Source organism: Amblyomma maculatum, chromosome 1 (genome assembly GCF_055883805.1).
Source record: "Amblyomma maculatum isolate TAMU_Amacu chromosome 1, ASM5588380v1, whole genome shotgun sequence".
Taxonomy (NCBI): domain Eukaryota; kingdom Metazoa; phylum Arthropoda; class Arachnida; order Ixodida; family Ixodidae; genus Amblyomma; species Amblyomma maculatum.
This window is the reverse complement of record NC_139344.1, coordinates 261,141,840-261,152,212: the sequence shown is the minus strand read 5'-3', so window position 1 is coordinate 261,152,212 and position 10,373 is coordinate 261,141,840. Positions and strand designations below refer to the sequence as shown.

Below are 10,373 nucleotides of genomic sequence, written 5' to 3'. Positions count from 1 at the left end.
ACAGTGAATACGATATAATCAACAAGATTAAGCAGCATATACTTTTTATGAGAACTTAAATTTTTCACTGTTGTCTCTTTATAGAGGTGTGTATATCTGTGCACATCTCAGTCAAGAATATCACTGACTTGACTTTCCCAATTGGGAATGTTTGCTTAGGACCAATTAGAACCAATGGAAAGCCCAATTCATTTCAAATGGGCGTCCCAATTGGGAGTGAAGGAATCCCAATTGGGATTGAAGTAACCCATTGGGCATCTCATTGGCCCAATGGGTTTATTCAATCCCAATTGGAATGCCCTGTTGGTTTCTGCAGTCCCAATTGGGACGCCCAATTGGTTTCTTAATTCTGAATTGAGAGTCACGAAACCAACTGGGCGTCCCAGTTGAGAGTGAAGAAACCAACTGGGCTTCCCAATTGGGAGTGAACAAACCAGTTAGGTTGGACAGTATACTCATTGGACAAACCATTTGGGATCGGCAGAACCAATTCAATCTGACTGGTCTTCCCAATTGGACCCATTGATTTTTTTTGGCTGGGACTGCACAGAATAATGACCAATGACAGAACACTTTCTAATGCTTAAACAGATCACACTAGATGACTGCTGCTATATGTCAGTGGAAAGCAATATGCAGCGACCATCCACTATGCCCCACTCCATTTATGTGTGCAAGTGTTGTATGTTATTTCCCCTGCTTTGCTCGTGGATCGCAGAAGCGTGGAGCAGTATCCCCGACGAGGCAGTGGCCAAGAGCTTCAAGAAGACAGGCATATCAAACACTTTGGATGGAACGGAAGATGACTTTCTGTGAGATTCATGAACCAACCAGCCCTGAAAAAGATGCTATCTATGAAGCCTCATTTCACCCCCCTTATTAAATTAAATTTCGTTGGCAACACAGCGCCGTTTATTCTTGAACTTTGGAAAAGTAAGGAAATCAATATTTTTAATATAAAATCTTTACTTTATTACATTATTCATAATCAGGTTTTATTGATTTCCTCTACTTTGCTCGTGGATCGCAGAAGCATGGAGCAGTATCCCCGACGAGGTAGTGGCCAAGAGCTTCAAGAAGACAGGCATATCGAACGCTTTGGATGGAACAGAAGATGACTTTCTGTGGGATTGTGAAGATGTTTGTCTTCATCCATTTATGTATGCAAGTGTTGTATGTTACTTCCTCTTGGATTTTCGAAATTAGCAGTTTAACCTTTTAGCAATATGGTACAGAAAATTTTAACCTCTGAAAATTGTTTGAGATTTGTCATTGTTCTTTATTTCGGGAAAGGGTATGCTTTTCCCAAGCACAAAAAATGCCATAAAGGATTCGTCATAAGGGCAAGTTTTCATTTGTCAACCTCTTTAGAAAAAAAAAACAGCTAATAAATGGCACTGGGCAAGCCCCACTCACTTTAATATGCATGGATGGAGAGTGCCATAAAAGTCATGATGAGTCAGATTTGTCATGAGTCAGAAATAACCGTTGGCTCATAATGAGTGTAGCTCATAAAAGTCCACCAGGCTGCTGAATCACATTGCCATTGAGCTTATTGAGGCTCTTCCAGACTTGTGTAAGAATTACACTTGCTAGCCAGCAAATCATCATAGAGCAATGATGTCCTTATTAGCATATGAGAATGCAAGTTCAACGAAGAGAACATTGTACTTGGACAAATACTGAAAATGTTACTACACCTAGTAATTGCTTTGGCTAAAAAATGTTGACCACTTTCACCATGGTCACACAGCAGTTATATAGAGGACTTGGCCATATTGCAGAAAACTAACAAGAAGCAAACACTGGCCAGAATGACACATCACAATGTTTCAAGGTTAGTTCAGGTTGTTTAAGCAAATTCACATCCAGTATGTGCAATTTCCTGAGAATTTTGGTGATAAAACATGATTAAAAGTAATATATAAGTGCCACTGCAAGGAAGTGTCAAATTTTTGAGGCAGGAACTGTATTTTATAAATGTAGTATCGCTCTCATAAACTGCTGATATGTAGTGGTGACATATTTAATTCTAAAAAATATGATGCAATAGACCCGCACATATTTAGGCTAATGTATTTTCATGGCTCAGCCATGAGTGAGAGAGTTCTATGGTTTAATAATTCTTACAAGATGAATATGAAAAGAAGAAATGCTGAAAATCAAGAATGCATTATGATACTTAAAAAGAATTCACAAAAATGCTGTGCACATCAATCTTGCTATGAGTGCCCCGATTTTTAGGGAACCATAATTTCCATTGAAGTGGAAATTTGCAAAAAAGCTGTTTAAAAATGGAATTATAGCTCCCTACTCATACAGGCTGCAGGCATCAGACAACAATATGGACAAGCAGAGATATTTTTTTGCTACGCTTGGTACACGTGCTTTTTGGACTTCGGGAAGAGCATATATGGAAACTTCACAGCAGTGGGAGGCGGCCCTGACCAGCGTCAACCTGGACCAGCAAGCCTGGATTATCCAGCTAGTCCGCAAGTCAGCTGCTGCCAGCGGAGCCCTGGACTAGGGGCACCGACCACCCAGCTCCTGCGAATTCTGATTATTATGCTCATTAAAAGTTTTCTCTCTCTCTCACAGCCATGTTCATAGCTCAGGTTTTTCCTCTTCTACAAGCAGACGGCCCTCCATGTCTATACATGCTCCTACACCACATAACCCAAACTGAAATTTCTTGCGTACGCATAGTTTTATGGGTGCCCTATGTGTGCTGACCTGGCGTTTTATCCATTTTTATTTTATTTGTTATAAACACCCACATATGGCGCCCTATGGGCATAAATAGGGAAGTGAGAATGTAAGTGCAATTATAATGCCATACTATGTTGCAAGCTACGGTTGGGATTATCTTTGCGATTGTTCTGCCTGCAATAAAAGAAGAACGCACAAAAAATGAACTTGCGTATTACAACAAAGACACACGACTGTTTACTGAGGACAGGGTCGATTGCTGCGGGCGTACGTCAACCTTATTAACGATTTAAATAAAGGTTTTTACCCATGTCTCTGCAGTCCCCTGTTTGACCTCACTCTGCTACGTATGTATACGTAACACACGGCTCCAACCTCCAACAATAAAAGCTGTATTGGGCTGTATCAACCACGGTTGGTATCAACTTTGCACACAAACTCGGAAATAAGTCATCGAGTCTGCAGCAGACTCTGCAGACTCGGCGACTCGACTCGGTAGGTAAGTATAAAACGGTAAAACATTGAGTAAAGCGTTTCATTTACTACGGTGAACCGCACCCAAATTTGCCGAAAATGATATCGCGGTAGCCCTTGGAGAGTGCTGCTAACGGTACATGGCTGGGATAAATTTAGTCAGTACTCGGAAGCATTAGTATTCTAAGGACCATATCGGCATCGCATATATTCAAAACCATTCCATGCATTCGAAGCGTTCGAAGTGTTCGAAGCTCGCGCTTGAAAAGCGTCAACTGCTTTCAGTTTTTTTAAGCATTAATTATAAAAAACAAAAATAAACCATATTTGTTTTTAAAAGTTGACATTTAATTTATTATTAATATACGAATACATTGTCTGAAACTTTTTAAGTATACTTGCTAGCGTCACGCACTATTTGTAACAGGATGTTAATGCTTGTCCAGTCCTTTGGGGCAATCAGTTCGCCAAGAGCCGGCTCGGTTCTAGGTAGGCTGACCTTCCGCATAACCTCTGCTTACAATTTTGATTTGCCTCGTTTGCCTGGTAAGAGTCACGTTTGTCAGTATCTGTACTATGTTAATGATTACCAGAATGAGAGTGCCTAAACGTTTCCCTCGAATCCATGGCGGTTTGCAGATCACGACCTAGTGTAGTGTGGTACGTGCACACTTGCGTGCTGTAGCGTGGATAGGATAGATCAGGCATTTGTGGCATCTCATGTTTTTGAATGAAGTTTTCTGGGTTTTTTTAAGGAAGGACGAAACATTCCGAAATAACCAAAAGCAGACCTAAATATGATTCGTAGCTGAGCTATTTTGCCAACAGTTTGTAGAGACTAGGTGTCCGGGCGAGCATGAACGAAGAATTGGTGCGGTGCGTAAAGAGTCGGAAGGTTGCGCTTTTCAGATCGCAGCAGCCGGGCTCTGTTGCTGCATTTGTTCCTGAAACACAACCATTAAAGTTATCGTGTTGATGTTAACGCAGCGATTTTTTACATTTCTTCGCTTCTCGGCCAATTGCAGATCACGGCTGAGCGATGGCAGGTGTGGACGAATCGCAATTCCAAGGTCTTTCTAAATACTTCAATACTTATACCAAAAGAGGCCGCAGCAACGTAAGTTAAAGGTGTGAGTGATGTTCAGGGGTGGGTCATTACATTTTGTTTTTCTTTTCAGATTGCCAAGAGCACCTACTTAGTACTTGGCAGCATAGGTTTACTGTACTGGGCGAAGAAGAAAGCCAGCGGTAATCCTGCAAAATAGATGTCTTAGGAGAAGCCACAGAAAAGGGTACGGGGCGCCTCAGTGAGGCTCTCTGAGAAGAGTGCTTGTGCCGCCACATCTGCTTCAATCCAATAGCCACCTTGCTAATGGACCCATAGTGTCAGCTAAAAAAATTAAATCATTGTAGCAGCAATGTGTGTTGCACACCACTCCATTGAATAAAGTGTAAAAAGTGGCATTATTGTGCATATTTTGCATAAATCTTCAATGTGTTGTCAATATGATGTGTGTGCAAGTGACAAAGCATGCACATTCATCGTAACAGTTTTTTTGTTTTGCTGCACTCATTATAGTGAAAAATTTCACCCCGGGAAAATCTTCAGCCAAATGTACTTGGCTGGTCCTTTAGTTTACTAGAATCTCTTCTTTTATTTCATTAAAAACTGTTTATCGGTGCGGATAGCCACCCTTTTCATGGACATTTGTGAACACCTTGTAATACAGCTCTACTGTTGTTGCAACATTGTGCAGAAAAATGGCATAATTTTCCCAACTACTGATACCAAACCCTGCATTCAAAAATACATAACTGCTGTCAGTACTTTGTAATGCTCTGAAGTTGTACTTTGCTACTTGCTGAGGTTGTCGCATTGTGAAGTGTATAAAAGTTGCTCTTCACAGTCTGAGAAAACCTGCAAAATGTACTTGACCCATTATTCTCCAGGTTCTTCCTTTTCGTGATCAGGGCTTTTGGTCATTACTCAGCCTTGATTGATGGACAAACGTGTGCATGCTTCTGTAGGGTGCTTGAGTGCTATGTTTCAACGCAAATGGAGCAGAATATTAGTTGTTTTGGAATGCAGAGAGCAGATAATCGGCTGTCCATTACAGTATCAGAGTGGGATAACGAAGGACAGAAAACATTGCTGGGGACAGCAGGAAGGGTGGTAGTGAGATGAAATGGAGAAACTTTGCTGGGATAGGGCCACCAAGGCTGACAGAACAAAGTTCAGTAACAAAATTTGCCTTAGATATTAACCTTTAATCACTGTTGAATTGGTGCTTCATTTTGTCAGGTTATGGTTTGTGTGAAATGTGTTTTAGCTTGCCGAAACACTGCGTAATGGAGCGTAACGTTAGCACCACGTAGCTGAGGGCTCTGTATGGATTTTGACATTTGAGGTACTCAAACATGCTTTGAAGTCTCGAGGATGCAGCTTTTCTTGTTTTGCTTCCATCTAAAAGCACCCACCTTTTCCACTTGTGGCTGTAATAAAACTATCCATCATATTTAGCCTTTCATAGCTTGTAGTTATATTTCGTTTTTTTTTTTTTTGTTTTTGCAAATTTATTGCAGCCTTGTGCAAAAAACCTGTGAGAGTACTTGAAGAGTAGCATTTTAGTACCATACCACCTACTGTACGGAGGCACAGATTTGCTGATGTGCACCTTGCAGAGGAAGTTGCAAATTGCAATAATGCACTGTATTTTACCTACTTTTGATCTGGAGTTTGCTGCGTTTTGATTCCCCTAAGTATTTCTCTGATTTGCCTGTAATGAAGCTTTGCTGCAGCAAGTGGTAGAGGGACACAAATTTCGCCTTTAAGGGTGTGATGCTATAGCGCAGACTACCACCCCACATATAAAGACCCGCTTTAATCAAGCCATATGAACATGCCCGAGTGGCCTATGGGTAATGTGAATGCAATGGTCCTTGCAGGCTGATTCTGATATCGCCCTTCCAGACGAAAAGAGTGGCTCGAGTTGGCAGCTCCTGCTAAACGTAATGTCAGGCAACGCTACGTTCACTGTGTGCGGTCATGACAGCTGTCAGCACTATGACCGTGATTTTTCGCTCACAACGCCAATGCAGACGCCAAATTTTCTGGCGAATGGGGACTTTAAGGGGTAGCGTTAAAACCTTAAAGGGACAGAACACTGGCCAAAATATATCATGAGATTATGGTGGAGATGAAAAGACCTTGCCTCAAATAGTACAGTATCAATGAAAAGAGGCTTTACAATTTTAATTTCTCATTGAAAATCGCAAAAACAACTGAGGCTCTATCTAGCTGAGAAACCCTATTGCTTTCAGTGTAGTACCCCCGTGACTACATGTCAGCAAAATATAGCTGATTTTTGCAAGTGCACACTGTTCTTTTTTCTTCTAGGAATACTTGTCATAATTCATTATATTTTGCACTCTCTTAACTGTGCCATTAAATAAAAACAACCCCTCCATTCGCACCGCGAGAGGCATGCTTTCAGGTTATGCCACTAGATGGTGCCACAGTGTTTGGAATGAAGTGATGATAGTACCCAGTATAACTTTCGTCGACGAGGCATACGTTATGTGGTGCCATAACAGCTTTGAGTGAGAAACTGAAAAGGATGTTACTCTAAACAAAAAATGTCGGATTACTGACTGGCGAGCGGAATTTATATTTGTTTTTGGTACGTCTTTTTATTGACCACCAGTCGTCATCGCGGTCGCTGCTCACGGTTTCCAGCATCGGACTATATAAAAACGGGCGCATGCCCTGATCGAAAAATTCTCGATAAAAATTTTCTACAGCGTTTCTACCAAAACCATTATGGAATCAAACATTTTAGACATCAATCTTCCCATTAATTTGAGACCTAAATACCTGTTCTGTCCCTTTAAGGAGACTCGGTATGAAGCGTCGAGAATGGCCTGAGCTAGGGTCACCAAGGCCAGCTAGTCCGAGGCTAGCCAGTCCTGCTGCGTTTGGGGAGAAAGCTGCGGAAAATGAGGGGACTAAATTGCGACCAATGTATTTACCACCTTTTTTAGAGCTATAAACCACCGAAAGTTGCAGTCCACCTCTTGAGTCGGTATTGGGGTCAAATTGCACCACTAGGCAGTTTGAAACCACGTTCAGTGTAGTCAACTGTGAACTCGAAGGACCAAGGGAGTTTGGCCAGACAAGCTGGTCTTGGTTTCAGTTAACAAAAGGCTAGTGACTGGCTGTAACTTCAATTCATCTAAGCACAACAGTGCAGAGTAGTTAAAAGAGGACCATGGAAGAATCGGCAAAGATAAAACTTGCCTTCTTTTATCCTCTGCTTGGGAACTAGAAGCCCATGTTTAAGTGTCATTCAAACTTTTACACAAAATGTGGGCCAGCAGACTATGTTTGCATGACTTAATTTAATCAGACTACATCAACATAGTAGAGTTTGTGTTCTTCCACAACTTTATGAACAGCAAGTGACACATTTGCTCTGTTGCAACATGAGCAAAGGTTAAAGTGTCTAGCTCAGTCTAATATTCTAATAGGGCACATAAATCCAACCGAAAGTGACACGGGCTTGAGCGGAAACAACCAGTAAAATAAATGAAGCTTCTTGTTCATGCGCTTCAGGCTGACAGGTTAACAGCTCTCACGTCAGTAGCTAATCCATGTTTTTTAAGCAAAGCAGTGCTTCTACCATGCATTTAGGCTACAGAATTCTAGCTGCATTTTCTTCTGGTTATACGTACTAAAGGCAGTTACATGCCAGAACAATTCTGTGGGCTGTAAGACAAGGATGTGCAGTGTAATGCAAAGTTTACATGTTCAGGGGCTGGATTACACAACGATGGAATTGCAAACCTGTCTCAAACTGATCCATTAGCCCTGCTCTTATTGGTCAGCCTTGGCTAGTGGACATGTAAAGTGATAGGAGCAGTACTTATTGGTTGAGTTGTGACTGCTTTTGTGATCTAATTGTTGCATAATTCGACTTAGATTCTCCAAATAGATCAGGAAGCAAAGAAAAATATTAGTGCATGTTAACTCTGCTTACTGCAGGAAAAGAGGCATTTTCAGAGTGATGTGTTTCAGTTTGTAATGGCTAGTGACTAGCTGTAACTTCATTTCATCTAAGCATGACAGTGTATAGTAGTTAAATGTGTATGAAGGAAGAATCAACAAAAGTAACCTGCTCCCTTTTATCCTCTGCTTGGAAACTAGAACATGTTTCGAGTGTCATTCAAAGTTTTACACAAAACGTGGGCCAGCAGACTTTGCATATATGATCTGATTTAATCTGACTATGACAACATGGTAGAGTTTATAGTTTGTGTTCTTTCATAACTTTAAAAACAAGCGACCCTTAAATTTAAATATTTTTCTTTATTGCCGCACATCATGATGTAGCCAGTTGAATTCTCTAATGACTGACATAAAGACAAAACTGGAATATGTATTCCTTACGAAAGAAAAAAAAATTTAGCAAAATTTGAGAGGCTGGCATAAAAAGTTCAAGTTACAAATATGTCTGTTCAGAAACTATGTGAATAAACAATCTAGAATATGTGTCTTTTGTATAACTACATTAAAAATTAGTATTCAGAGTTGCAGTACTCTTCAAGTTAACTTTCTGGTCAGCGAAAAGAAATCGGTAGCTCGCGTGCAGTACCTTGGGCTACAACACAGTGGCATGCCGAGGTCGACCCCTGGTTGTCTAGTGGAAAACTCTTCTCCACACTGTTAGTGGCGCGGAATCATTTAGACCATATCTGGTACCTTTAGAGTGGTGCAGAAAGCAGTCAATCCCCTCAGCAACAGTCGAAACAAAAGTTACAGACGATGAAAAGGTGTTTGGAGAGTAATGATGGCTGAGGTTCACTCTATGTGGCACAGAAGACGTCTTAAAGGCAAATAGAGTTTTCGTTTGTTTTTCTACATTTGACGGCCTTTTCGTTTTGAGGACAACACGAAACACGGCCTGAACATGTCATGAAATATGTCGCAAGTAGTGTTTATGCGGATTTTCACATTTATAGGGGCTTATTATAGGCAGGACCTTGACGTGCAAATAATGTTCATTGGCACTTCTACAGAATGGAGCAAGCAGGATGCTTCACTAGGCATTTCTGGAGCACTGCATGTGGAAGTTAATGTAGTACACATTTCAAACGTTGATGTCTACTGGGCATTTTGTGGATGTACCATAGGCCATCTAAAATCCATGTGGGCACAATATGGTTGCAGAGCCACTTCATAGAAGTAAAGTGCAGTCTGTCAAATTGTGCTGCATTCACAGGGGAAAAAATGCAAGGAGAGAGCACAGAATACTTGTGCAGCTGGTTCCCTTCAATGGCTGTGTGAAATTGTTATGGATGTTTAAACATTCACCTCGTAATGTAAATAGCATGCTGTCATGTTGCATCACATAATTATGCCATCATTATCCAGGGTCCTCGCCCAGGTGGAACGGAAGACATGTTTGTGAGCACATCAATAACGTGTTCTCACCTCCAGGAGGCACTTTCAAAGAACCTAGATGTACAGTTCAAGAACCTTTGCAAACTTGCCAACATACACTTGCCTTGTACGCAGATATGGTCACATTAATAGGCAGCAGGCTTTGAAGATGTTAAGCTCATCACTAGCAGACTTATTTCTTGCGCCTGCCCAGCCCATGTGTTTAATGGCACACTGTCTGGTTTGCAGCGAGTACAGCATGTCTGACATTTTTCTTTCTTCCAATAGATGGTGGTATAGGGACTAAAAGTTATGGCTGTAATTTAAAGGAAAATGCCCGCTAGAGGATTAAAGGGCTTCTTATATGGTGTTTGCGGTAATATTGTAATGCAAGAAATCCATAGAGATGGTCTTTGCGAGTATTTGAGTCAAATTTAAAAGCTTTGTGTGAAGCATATAATTAGAAATAATTTTTAATAAGTGCTCCTGGTGACCAGTCGTTACCGATAAGGAGTCCCTTTCCACGTGCTCCCTCCCAGATGACTCCACTGGGGTTTGCTAGGTGAACCCACTCATTCGATGCTCCTAAGTGATGACGCCGGGATGAGGCATGGTGGGGTGCCACCGCAACATTTTTTCTTGCGTGCCAACATGCACAGAATTTAAGGGGAAAAGTGGGAGCATTATTTTCAATCTCGGATATTTTCTGTGCTAAGGTAGCGTAAAATTTTTGCATTGTGGAGGGGGCCGA

General features: G+C 41.2%; 1 long non-coding RNA gene across 1 annotated transcript; it reads left to right on the top strand.

The window, feature by feature from the left end:
- Nucleotides 1-4,208: 4,208 nt before the first annotated feature.
- On the top strand, nucleotides 4,209-4,670 carry LOC146206366 (uncharacterized). Its single transcript, XR_014704431.1, has 2 exons — nucleotides 4,209-4,300; nucleotides 4,362-4,670. It is a non-coding gene; the product is annotated as an uncharacterized LOC146206366 (long non-coding RNA).
- Nucleotides 4,671-10,373: the final 5,703 nt, after the last annotated feature.